Genomic DNA, 11532 nt, shown 5'->3' with positions numbered 1-11532 from the left:
CCCCACAGACAAAACATGGATGGGCGTGTATGGGATGAAGAATGGATGGAAGGATGGACAGGTACACGTGGAAATAGGTGGATGTGCAGTGGGCACGTGTAGGTATGGGATAGACTGGGCTGGTTGGGGAGAGGGGGTGACTTAGGGGCAGGCTGGGCTGCGGGGGGCTAAGGGGCTGAAATCCAGGCCAGCATTGGGCTGAGCTAAGGGATGAAGATCCAGGTTGCACTGGGCTCTTAATCCCACTGTCTGGCTCCCTTTTTAACCCCTCCCTGTCTCTCTCTAGCTCGGGTCATCGGGGGCCAGGAAGCCCCGCTTGGCTCCAGACCCTACATGGCCTATGTGCAAATTAGGTCAACGGGAAGCTGCGGAGGGTTCCTGATTCATGAGGACGTGGAGGTGACGGCGGCTCATTGTAACTGCAACCTGGGGTAAGGAACACGCCATCCCTCACCCCTGAGCCAGCCGGTCCCCAACCCCGGGGCTGGATCAGGGCTGGTGCCCCTGGAGGAGAAAGGCCCTGTGTACCATTTCCCACCCTCTGAGCCTGTCAGTGTCCATCTCTGGGATGGGTTTGGAGCTGGCAATATTTTGCCCCAAACCAGTGGCGTAGCCCAGTTTTCAGGGTAGGGGGAGCAAAAATCATAAAAAAGATGCCCCCCCTTAGCTCCCCCTCTAGCCACACTCCCTTGGTTCCCCCCCCGGCCATGCCCCCAGACAGGACCTCCCTGCCCCCCGCTCAACTTCGCTCCTGCGCTTCCACGCCGGCCTGCTGCCCCACGGCTCCTCCGGCCGTGCGACGGGCTACTGCCCCAAACACTAGAAGGGTTTATGGTGTGTGAAAATGACTAATTTCACGGGGTGCCTGTTAGGTTTTAAAGTCCAAACCCACCAAACCAGACCTGCCCCAGAGGATTAACATTTCAGTTGATTATTTTAATCAGTTCAATAAGAACAACCCCTGTCACTGAGTTACTTCACTCAGTTGAACCCAGCCCCTTCTCAAGTCTTTTCCCTTGGCCATCGCTTCTCAAACCCAGACCCCTGGCTGTTCTTAACCAATCAAGAAATCCCTTAATTGCCTTTGGGAATCTGAGCCCTACTGAACAGAGCAACCCTGTAGGCAATTAACATAGATCAGCACTGGGGCTCAGCTGTTGTACCAGAAACTGATCCAATCCCGAGAATTTCCTACGACATTCACTTGTGATCTTCAGCCATCAATTCTTTTGTGTTTGTAGCACGTTTCTTGGTGTCAAAAGGGGAACATCTAGACAGAGATTAAAGAAAGACAAAGAGATTCAATCTCTGCCATGAAGTCTCACTAGTTTTTCTCATGTCCCGCTAACCCTGGAGGAGGGAAAGGGCTGGCCAGAGGGGCTGGGCCAAGTGTCCTGATTCCCTTCTCGACTTCAAAATTTTCTCTGATGGACTCAGCAGCCACTTATGTCCCACCTTGTGATTTCTGTCCCCAGGGTCATTTCATGGGCAGATCTGGGCTTCCTGCTACTGCTGTCCATATCCAGTAGATGGCACTGGTGCATAAAAAACTCTTTGATCCTTTTCTTATTTACATGTTTCATTCATTCCAGCCAGCTTATTTCTGTGTCGGCCCAGCCAAGGCACCTGGGATTTCCCTGCTTTAAACAATGTATTTTAATATTTCAAAGTTGCGCCCAGGTTAGGGCCTTACACCTTCCCATGGGTATTTTCCTTCTTCTGCCATATGCACTTCAATGATTTATGGATGTAAATATCTTTGTGATCATCTCCAACGACCTCCTGTAGAACACAGACCAGAGACCATCTCCCAAATAATTCCTTTTGATCTACAGCAGATCTTTTAAAAAATCCAGTCGTGAATAAAAATTGCCAGTGATGGAGACTCCACAATGAACTTTGGTAAGTGGTTCCAACACTAGTTACAGTCCCTGCTAAATCTCAGACCATGAAACAATCATTGAGAAAGAAACCAAACAGAATCCTGTATGGTCCCTCTGAATTTGAAACCAATTGATCTTGGGTTTCTCAGTATAAGGTGGGTTTTCCAATCTTTTGGTCATTCTTGTGGTTCTTCTCTGACCCCTCTCCAATTTATCAACATCTTCTTGAACCTTGGACACAAGAACTGGACAATGGTCACTTTATTGGTCAGCCTTTTGGGTCCTTTTAGCCAACCAGAGCAGAGAAGAAGGAAGTCTGTCCACATGTAGATGCATAAGATGGTCTCTGTGTTACTCAGTCACACAAATGTAGGTAGAAATCTGCACATGACATGGGTTAGGCTTGTGTCCCTACCAGAGGGTCTGTGATGGGTGGGCACCCCGCTCTGGGGTACTGTACCAGAGTGGTTCCCCGTTCCTGCCCTGAGGGTTTTAAAAAGCGGCCCTGGAGAGGGCTGCAGCTCTAAAAGCTGGGCTGATTGTGGAAGCAGCTGCAGCTGGGCCATGCCCCAGTCAGGCCACAGCTGGCCTGTATAAAAAGGCTGTGAGCCAGGCGCCCAAACAGTCTCTCTCTAGCTGTAGAGGGAGATGGACCTGGCTGCAGAGAGCTAAACACAGGGTACCTGAGTGGAGCAGGGCTGGGGAAAGGCAGAGGAGTTTGGGAGTTCCAGCCTGGAAAGCTTCAGGCTCTAGCCTAGCATTGGGCTAACAGGCACTGGGGGTTGCAGAGGGCAGCCCAGGGGTAGGCAAAGGCAGTAGGTCCAAACCCAACCTTACCAGTGACGAGCAGGCTGATACTGCAGTCTGCCCCAGGGTGCAGGGGCTAGATGCGACTGGCAGTAGCCTGATACTGAGGCAAGATGGGGATAGTGGGTAGGGTTCCCTGGGGAAAGGAGACCCTGAGAGAAAGGGGTTACTGCCAGGGGGCAGCACCCCATGTAAAAGGGGAACTGGGTGCAGGGAGGGACACAGGGGCCAACAGCAAGAGACAAGTGGATCACAAGCCTGCAGAGGGCACTCTGGGCTGAAACTCAATCTAATTCCTGGAAGTCATCAGCAGGAGGTGCTGCAGGGGTGAGTCCGAACATCTACAGGTACCCTGCTGTCCAATGGGCACTAATGCCTCTGTATTTTCCCCTTGGCTTTTCCAGCAACACCTATAAATACCTTGGAGTCCAAGACTTCATAAAGCCAGGACAGAACTGGCAATGGATTTGGGCCCATCGCTGGGTCCAGCTCCGACTTCAACAATGAGAATTTTGAAAATGATGTCATGCTGCTGCAGGTACCGCCCCCATCCCATCACACATACCCCAGTGACCTCACACTGCTGCAGGTACCGCCCCCATCCCATCACCCCACCCCCAGTGACCTCACACTGCTGCAGGTACCACCCCCATCCCATCACCCCACCCCCAGTGACCTCACACTGCTGCAGGTACCGCCCCCATCCCATCACCCCACCCCCAGTGACCTCACACTGCTGCAGGTACCGCCCCCATCCCATCACCCCACCCCCAGTGACCTCACACTGCTGCAGGTACCACCCACATCCCATCACCCCCTCCCCAGTGACCTCACACTGCTGCAGGTACTGCCCCCATCCCATCACCCCCCCCAGTGACCTCACACTGCTGCAGGCACCACCCCAATCCCATCACCTGCCCCCAGTGACCTCACACTCACTTTCTGGACTCACATACATGCCCTGGCCAGGTGGTGCTGCACCTTGCCAGCTCCGAATCCTGCGTTGATCTGGATCCATTCTCTCTCTCTCCTGCTCATGTCAGCTGTGGCACAGCGCGGAGCTGACCAAGTGGGTGGAGCTTGTCTCCTTGCCGAAGGCCAATGACCACATCAGCCCAGGCTCTGAGTGCAGCGTGGCCAGATGGGGTCGGACTGGAGTGAACACCACCACGACAGGCTGCAGGAGGCGAAGCAGGAGGTGGTGTCGGACAGCCTGTGCAAAGAGCAGTACCAGCATTACAACCCCACCACCATGCTGTGTTCTGGCAGCCCTCGTGCCAAGAAATCAGCCTTCTAGGTAAATATCCCCACGCTCAGACCCACTGGGGGTACAGCAAGCTGCTCCAGGGGAAGGAGCCAATGGAAACCACCATGGCTGTGCCCCTCCCATGCTCCACTGCCCCAAGATGGGAGCCCATTGTGCATCATGGGAGATGCAGCCCAGCCGGGGAGCCCAGCACATAGAATGACTGCAGAGAGGTATCTCCAGTGTTACTGCCCTTGTGCAAAGTGGGGGTGAAAATGGGCCGAAATTTTACATGGGCTCATGCACATAGTGACAAGAAACAAGAATTTCTCCTCTGAGCCAGGGGATCATCAGCTGGAAGTGACAGACGGGGAGGGAGAAATGGGTGTGTCAGTGAATCACAGGATGACCATGGGCCACCAGGGCTGGTGCAAGGATGTTTTGCGCCCTAGGTGAAACTTCCACCTTGTGCGCCCCCGCCCTGAGGAGCCCCTCTCCCGCCACGGCAGCTCTCCCCCTCGGCCGTGAGGCGCCCTTCCGCCCCGCAGCAGCTACCTCCTTCTGCCCTGAGGCGCCCCCCTTGCAGCAGCTCCCCACCCCCCTCCCTCCGCCCTGAAGCACCCCCCGTCCCAGCTCACCCCTACTCCGAGCACGAGCACGCCATCACTGCTTCACTTCTCCCACCCCCCAGGCTTGCGGTGCCTAAGCTGATTGGTGCTGCAAGCCTGGGAGGCGGGAGAAGTGAAGCAGCTATGGTGTGCTCGAGGAGGAGGTGGGGCAGAGGTGAGCTCGGGTGGAGAGTTCCCCTGCATGCCCCCCTTTACTTGCTGCAGTCGGCCCTCCCCGCGCTACCCTGCCCCAGCTCCCTCCACCTAAATGCCGGGGGTGACCTGGGCGGCCGAAGATCTGGCCGCCACGGTCACTGCCGAAGAAAATGGCACCCCCCAAATCCTAGCGCCCTAGGCGACCGCCTAGGTCACCTAAATGGTTGCACTGGCCCTGTGGGCCACCGTTGGGATGTGGCCGGAAGAAAGGCCCATGTGTCCTGGGATGAAGCAGCCAAGGTGTCTCCAGTAGAGAGGGAGGTTTTAATGCCAGCGGAGAAGGTTCTGGGCATTGCTCAGCTGGAATCTGGTGCAGAGTTCTGGGCAGACCTGTCCCAGAAAGAGGAATTTCAGCTGGAGCAGGTGTTAAGAAGGGCTGGTGGGACAATCAGGGGAATGGAAAGCCGGTCTGATGAGAAAGGAATAAAATACCTGGGCTAGCTTGGCATAGAACACAGGCTGAGAGGGGTCTGATTGCTTATAAATACATCAGGAGGGGGCAGGGGGACACCAGGGAGGGAGACGAGCTGTTGAAGCTAAAGGACAAATCAAATGGGGATAAAAGTGGCAGGGATCAATGGAGGCTGGAGATGAGGGGAAGGTTTCTAACCATCAAAGGGAGGAGGTTCTGGAACAACGTCCACTGGGAGCAATTGGAGCGGGAGGGGAAACAAGGATGCACACAAAGCTTTATAAGTTTATGGATGGGATGATATGACAGGACTGCCTGTGACAGGAGGAACTGGATTCCATGACCCAGTAGGGCCCTTCCAGGCCTGTGTTCCCATAAGAGAATGATGCGCCTGAAATACAACTCCCATGATTACAGATAGTTAGGCTTTGAGCTTTTAGCAAAATGTTCCAGGAAAAGTGTTGATGGAAAAAGGGGAAACCTCCCCTCTTCCCTACCACATGGTCTGACCATCTCTACTCTTCACCTTCACTGGAGGGTCTGCTGATGAACTCAACCCTGAGGCTACCCAACAGCCAGGACCCTGGGTGAAATCCTGACCCCATACACGTGGATGGGAGCTTTGCTGTTGATGTTCATAGGGCCAGGTTGGCACTGGAGCTGAGGGAGAATCAGTGTTCCCATCTAACAGGAAATGGCAACATTTCAATCTTTGTTTTCTAAGAAGAGTTGAGATTTCAACATTTTTGGCAGAATGGAAATTCCAAAAGCAGGTTTCACTCAGAAATGTTGAAATGTTTCATTGCAACATTTTCAATCAAAATAAACACGCTGAGATATGAACAGATTGAAACATTTCCTTCCATGTGAACAAACTGGAGAGAGTCCAGAGGAGAGAAACAAGAGCAAAAAAATATGATCAGAGATTAGGAAAGGCTAAAAGAATTGGGCATATTTAGGCTAGAGAAGAGTTCTGTTTTCCTGAACACAGTCAGAATCAAACAGCAGCAGACATCTCCTCTGTTCAGTGTACAGATTCTTCCTCTCCAGCCAAGACTCTGTGCCCAAAATGGTTCTCTTAGCTTTTTCTCAGGGCCACATTCCTGCGTTTCCAGGTTACGTCTGCCTGGCTTTTTACATTATGTCTGACTCACTTCTGTCCCCAGATTTCTCTGTTTATGTTGTGTCTGTCCGATCCACATGTCTCATTACCCCAGAACAATATTCGGTGACAACTTTCCTCTTGACTCATTAGAATTCGCACGTGCGCACAGGCTTTTACATCAGCTAAAGGGATTCTGGAGCATGGGTTGTATTTTCTCAGCTGAATTCTATAGGACTTCTACAAATGCTGATCATTTGTATACCTAATCCATTCCTCACGGGGTTTCCACCATCAAAATTCCTAGCTCCAGCGTGTCTCCGACCGGCTTAAAAACTTTCTTTCACCAAACTGAAGCACAAGAATGGGGCCATGTGGCTTCAGTGGCCAACCTATGACCACAGAGCATGGGTAGTTAAATTAAACAGTCTGTGACAATAGTACATTGAAATGGTTGTGTGAAAAACATTGAAATTTCAATGATTTTGTTTCACACGTTTTGAGCCGGACCCAATTTTTGTTTTCGGTATTTTCTTTTCTTTTTCCCTCTCCCACCCCACAAATATTTAATTATTTATTATTGTGATACTGACCAGAGGTTGGAAAAACCCAAAGGAAGGGAACCCAGAAAGCATCGCTGAGATACATTGGGGCAAAAGAAAGAATTGTCTATTTCCAAATATTTGGAGAATATTGAAAATGGATGCTTGTTTGAAAATCAAATGATACTTGAAGGAATAAAAGCCATTTTTCTGAATAAGAAATGTTTTCTCTGAACAATTTGCACTGCCTTTTCCATCACTGGCCTATAGACTGGACGTTGCGTGTGTGGATAATATAGGGTTGGGGGTGAATAATGGGGTGGTGGGCAGGATGCTGGTGCTGGGTTGAGCCATAAACAAAATTGATGCTAAATAAAAACATCAAAGCCCAGATCCTCAGAGGTTTTTGAGTGCCTAACTCCCATTGAAATCACTGGGAGTCGGAATACCTTTGGGGATCTGGGCTCCTCGCTCTTCCTTCCAGGAGATCTCAAAGCACTTTACAAACGGTGGTGAGGATCATTAGCCCCAGATGGGCAAACTGAGGCACAGAAAGGGGCTGGGACTTGCCGAAGGTCACGCAGCACCACAGTCGGGAACAGAACACAGGTGTCCCCAGGTGCAGGCCTTTGCTCTGGCTACTTGGCCACACAGCTTCCCAGCTCCCATCAAGACCAACTCTGGCTTTTTTGCCACCCCAAGCAAAAAAAAAAAAAGGCACATGGAGCGGTGAAGCAAAAAAAAAAATTTGCAGGGTGGCCGGAACCAGGGTGCAAACTCTCGGCTAGCAGGACTCCCTGCACTGCAGACGTACCCTGGGCAGTGGAGTGCGTGCCCTAGCTAACAGTGGGGAGGGGGAGGGAGCGGGTGGGAGAGAAAGAAGGGGGGTGGCCAGGGCTTCTTTCAGCCAGGGCGCTCACCACTTGGCCCCTGCCACCGTGTTGCCTGCCAGGATGGCTCCGCGCCGCTCCGGTTGGTGGGGAGGGAAGGATGCGGGCTAACAGGCTTGTTGCAGACCTGGCACCGGCTGGGGCAGACGGAGCGCACAGCTGGCTCCTAGCAGGGTGCTCCCTTCCTCCGCGCTGCCGCCCCCTAACAAACCGGCAGAAAAAAAGGGCAGCCCTAGGACTGGAGGAAAGTCGTCCCTTGAATCTGCCGCCCCAAGAATGAGCTTGTTTGGCTGGTGCCTGGCTCCGGCCCTGGCTCCCACACATCGTGGTAACCACAGCCCCTTAACCACACTGCTTGTTAATTTCAATTCCCATCCTGTGTTCTCTGGAGATCATCGGGTGATGGGAAGCTGAACGTCACTCCAGACCCTATGTGGCCTTTGTGAAGATAGAGACAGGAGGAAATGGAGAAGGAGGCTGCAGAAGGTTCCTAATCCGAAAGGACGTGATGATGACAGCAGCACATTGTGACTGCAACCTGATGTAAGAAATGCACTATCTGCTGTCCTTGAGCCAGCCAGTCCCAGTCCTGGGGCCGGATCAGAGCAAGTTTCCCTAGAGGGGAAAGCTGCTGTGTCCCATTCCCTGCCCCTGAGCCAGCCAGCCCCTGTCCTGGGTCTTGCCTCTTGTCGTTTTGGACCAGTAATATTGTGCTGGTACAGAAGGCGTCAGAAAAACATACCCTGCTGTTCTGCTCAAGGAATGGTTAGCTCCTTTGGCCTGAGCAGCGAGTGGGGTGTTCCAGGATGTTTCCTTAGGAGGAGAAATTGTGGTGATAGGTCTATTATTCCCTATTTATTTACAAAGCATGTCCAAAGTCCTGTTTCTTTGAATGCAGTTGGAATGAAACACCAAGAGACTGTTTCTTTACTCCCAGTCCCAAGCCTCCTTCAGCCAGTTCTCTGCCCAAAAGCTCTCTCCCCAGGTTTAGCACAGGGTCATACTACACATGCTTCTTTGGCTGTGGCTGGTGCCTTCTCTGGCAGCTTCTCCAGTCTTTCTGCTGCTTTTCCCAGACACGCACAGCTCCACCGGCCAGTGCCCCAGCCCCTGCATTCACTAGGTCAGTCCCCAGGGAAACCCTTTGGGTCAATCAGCTGTTTCTACTCCTACATGACATAGCAAGCATCAGTTAAGTGTAATGACATTTAGCCTTCATGGGTGTTTACTTCCCTCTGGGACCCTTAGAACAGGCTGCCGCTATCATACACAGCCAGACTGGGATGTTCAAAGCCGCATGCAGGATCCCATTGACTTTCAGTGGGAATTGGGCCTCTAACACCCTAATGCCCCTTTGAAATCCCCAGCCCATCCTGTCAAATCCAGGGGCTCAATCCCTGGAACCTCAACATCCAGCATCTCCCAATGGGGGGATATAGGGAGATTTTCACAGGTACCAAACATGCAATGGGCCCCCTAAGACATATTGCCAAAAGCAGGTACCCACTGGTGTCCATTCAGCCCCTCACCCCCAACAACAGAAAAAGCTTCTCATGGAATCCAGCCTCTTGCTACACGGCGACCCTTCATGTGAAGGTGGGTGGGGAATGGACATGGGCCTTTCCCTCTAGGGGATCTCAGCTCCAATAAAGCCCCAGGATGAAGGCTGGCTGGCTAAAGGGCTGGGCAATGAGCCAGGGGCCCTTTCTCCTTTGGGGGCACCAGCTCCCATTGAGCCCCATGGTCGGACCCTGACTGGCTCAGGCGTGTGGGGAATGGGATATGGGGTCTTTCCCCTCTGGGGGCACCAGTTCCCACTGAGCCCCATATCCAGGCCCTGGCTGGCTCTGGTGTGTGGGGAATGGGATATGGGGCCTTTCCCCTCTGGGGGCACCAGCTCCCACTGAGCCCCATATCCAGGCCCTGGCTGGCTCAGGTGTGTGGGGAATGGGATATGGGGCCTTTCCCCTCTAGGAGGTGCCAATTCTCATCCAAGACTGGCTAGCTCAGAGGGGTTGAGAATTAGATTCATTGTTTTTGCCCCAGTCCCCAGTCTGGGTGTCTGTGGGAAGCGGCACTGTCACAGACGGGGGAATCTAGTCTCCCTGACCCACAGCCCTCCCCCTGGCTCACACCCACACTGCAGGGCAGGAGGGCAGCTGAGAAGGATCAAAGGGCCATAATAGTACCAACCTGGGGCGAGAGCCACAACTGCTATTAGCTGCTGAACCACTTCCCCCAGCATCACTCCAGATCTGCGCGGTACCCAGCAGTGCACAGGTGTCAGGGGCACAGGGGGCTCCCAGCTAAGTGTGTCTCCAACCCTTTCTGGCCCCCGAATGGGAAGCTGCCAGCTGGGCAGGGCTCCGAGGGCTGAGCTGTGGGGACCCTGACCCAGTTGGACCTGATCTCTCCCCCCTCCCAGCCTGGAGGAAGAGGCCAGCGAAGCCATGTCAGCAGATGTCTCAGCTTTACGCAAGTCATGCCATAATTGCTACCATGAAGGAACGAAGAATGGGAAGGATTGTGTTTGTATTATCTCAGCCTGGACAAATGGGACCATTTAGTTACACAGCTTATGCTCCAGCCAAGTTTGCTCTTCGAGGACTGGCTGAAGCTCTGCAACGAGAGGTAAAACCTCTGTAACGGTTGCCTATCCTCCAGATTCTGACACACCTGGCTTTGCAGAAGAAATCAAAACAAAGCCTTTAGAGACTAAACTAATTTCAGAAACCTCATCTGTTTGCCAAGCAGAGCAAGTTGCCAGAGTTATTGTTTTATGGGCTCAGATGGTTACATGTTATCAGTACTGACCAGGTGCGGGCATGGACCAGGAGGGGTCACTGCAAGCTGTATCAGGTCTCAGTTCTGCTCCAGATGTGCATGACTCCAGGCTGAGCAGTGTCCAGATGTGCCGCAGCCCCAGCTGTGGAGGTCACCTGTCCGTATAGGAACCTTCCTCCAGCGCCTTCCCCTGGACGTGCAGGGAGAGTGGGGACAGTGTTGCATGGCAGGCAAGCGAGTCTGTGAGCCCGCAGTGGTGAAGGCCTCAGCCACACACAGGAGACTTCCTGTTGCAGAAAGACAGTGAGATGAGGCCAAGTTAACCACATCACAGGCCTCAAATCGGGCCCTTCCTCTTAGTGTCTGACCACTTCCCCCCACTCAGCAGGGCTGCAGAGCACTGCTCAGGGTGAGACCAGCCCCACAAAGCCCGTGCCCCACCCCCAGTGAATGCACTCAGGGGCTGAGGGGCCCCATATGGGGACTTCCCTTTTCCACCCTTCCCCCAGCTGATGTGGTGGGGGGCCCAAGTGCTGAAACAGCAGGTCCCCCACCCACACCCCTGTGCACATGACCTGAGGATTCCTGCCTTGCATCCCCGCTGCCCAGCCAGGCCTGTAACCTACTGCCCAGGCAGATGCCCCCTCCCCAGCTGGGCCATGACAATGCTTCTCATACACCTGCTCCCCAGGGCTCAAGCCCCTATATGCACAGTCTCCAGGGGTTCAGGGCCCCAGATATGCATGTCCCCTGCACTACAGTGCCCCAGATATGCACAGACCCAGGGGTGCAGGGCCTGAGAAGAGCATAACCCCAGGGGATTCAGGTCCAGACAAGTGCACAGCCTCCAAGGGTGCAGGCCCCAGATGTGAATAGCCCTAGGGCTAAGGGGCCCCAGATAGGCACAGCCTCAGTGGTGCAGGAAGCCACATGTGCACAGCCCCAAGGGGTGCAGGGCCCCACATAATCACAGACCTCCAGGGGTGCAGGGGCCCATATCTGTTCAGTCCCCAGGGTGTGCAGGGCCCCAGAGGTCAAGGAC

At 53.5% G+C, this 11532-nt stretch overlaps 1 pseudogene; it reads left to right on the top strand.

The window, feature by feature from the left end:
* Positions 1 to 240: 240 nt before the first annotated feature.
* Positions 241 to 3987, top strand: LOC127031753 (mast cell protease 3-like; annotated as a pseudogene).
* The last annotated feature ends 7545 nt before the right edge of the window (positions 3988 to 11532 follow it).

The sequence above is a fragment of the Gopherus flavomarginatus genome, chromosome 11, assembly GCF_025201925.1.
Source record: "Gopherus flavomarginatus isolate rGopFla2 chromosome 11, rGopFla2.mat.asm, whole genome shotgun sequence".
Classification (NCBI taxonomy): domain Eukaryota; kingdom Metazoa; phylum Chordata; order Testudines; family Testudinidae; genus Gopherus; species Gopherus flavomarginatus.
The sequence above is the reverse complement of the archived record's forward strand: the minus strand, read 5'-3'. Positions and strand labels throughout refer to the sequence as shown.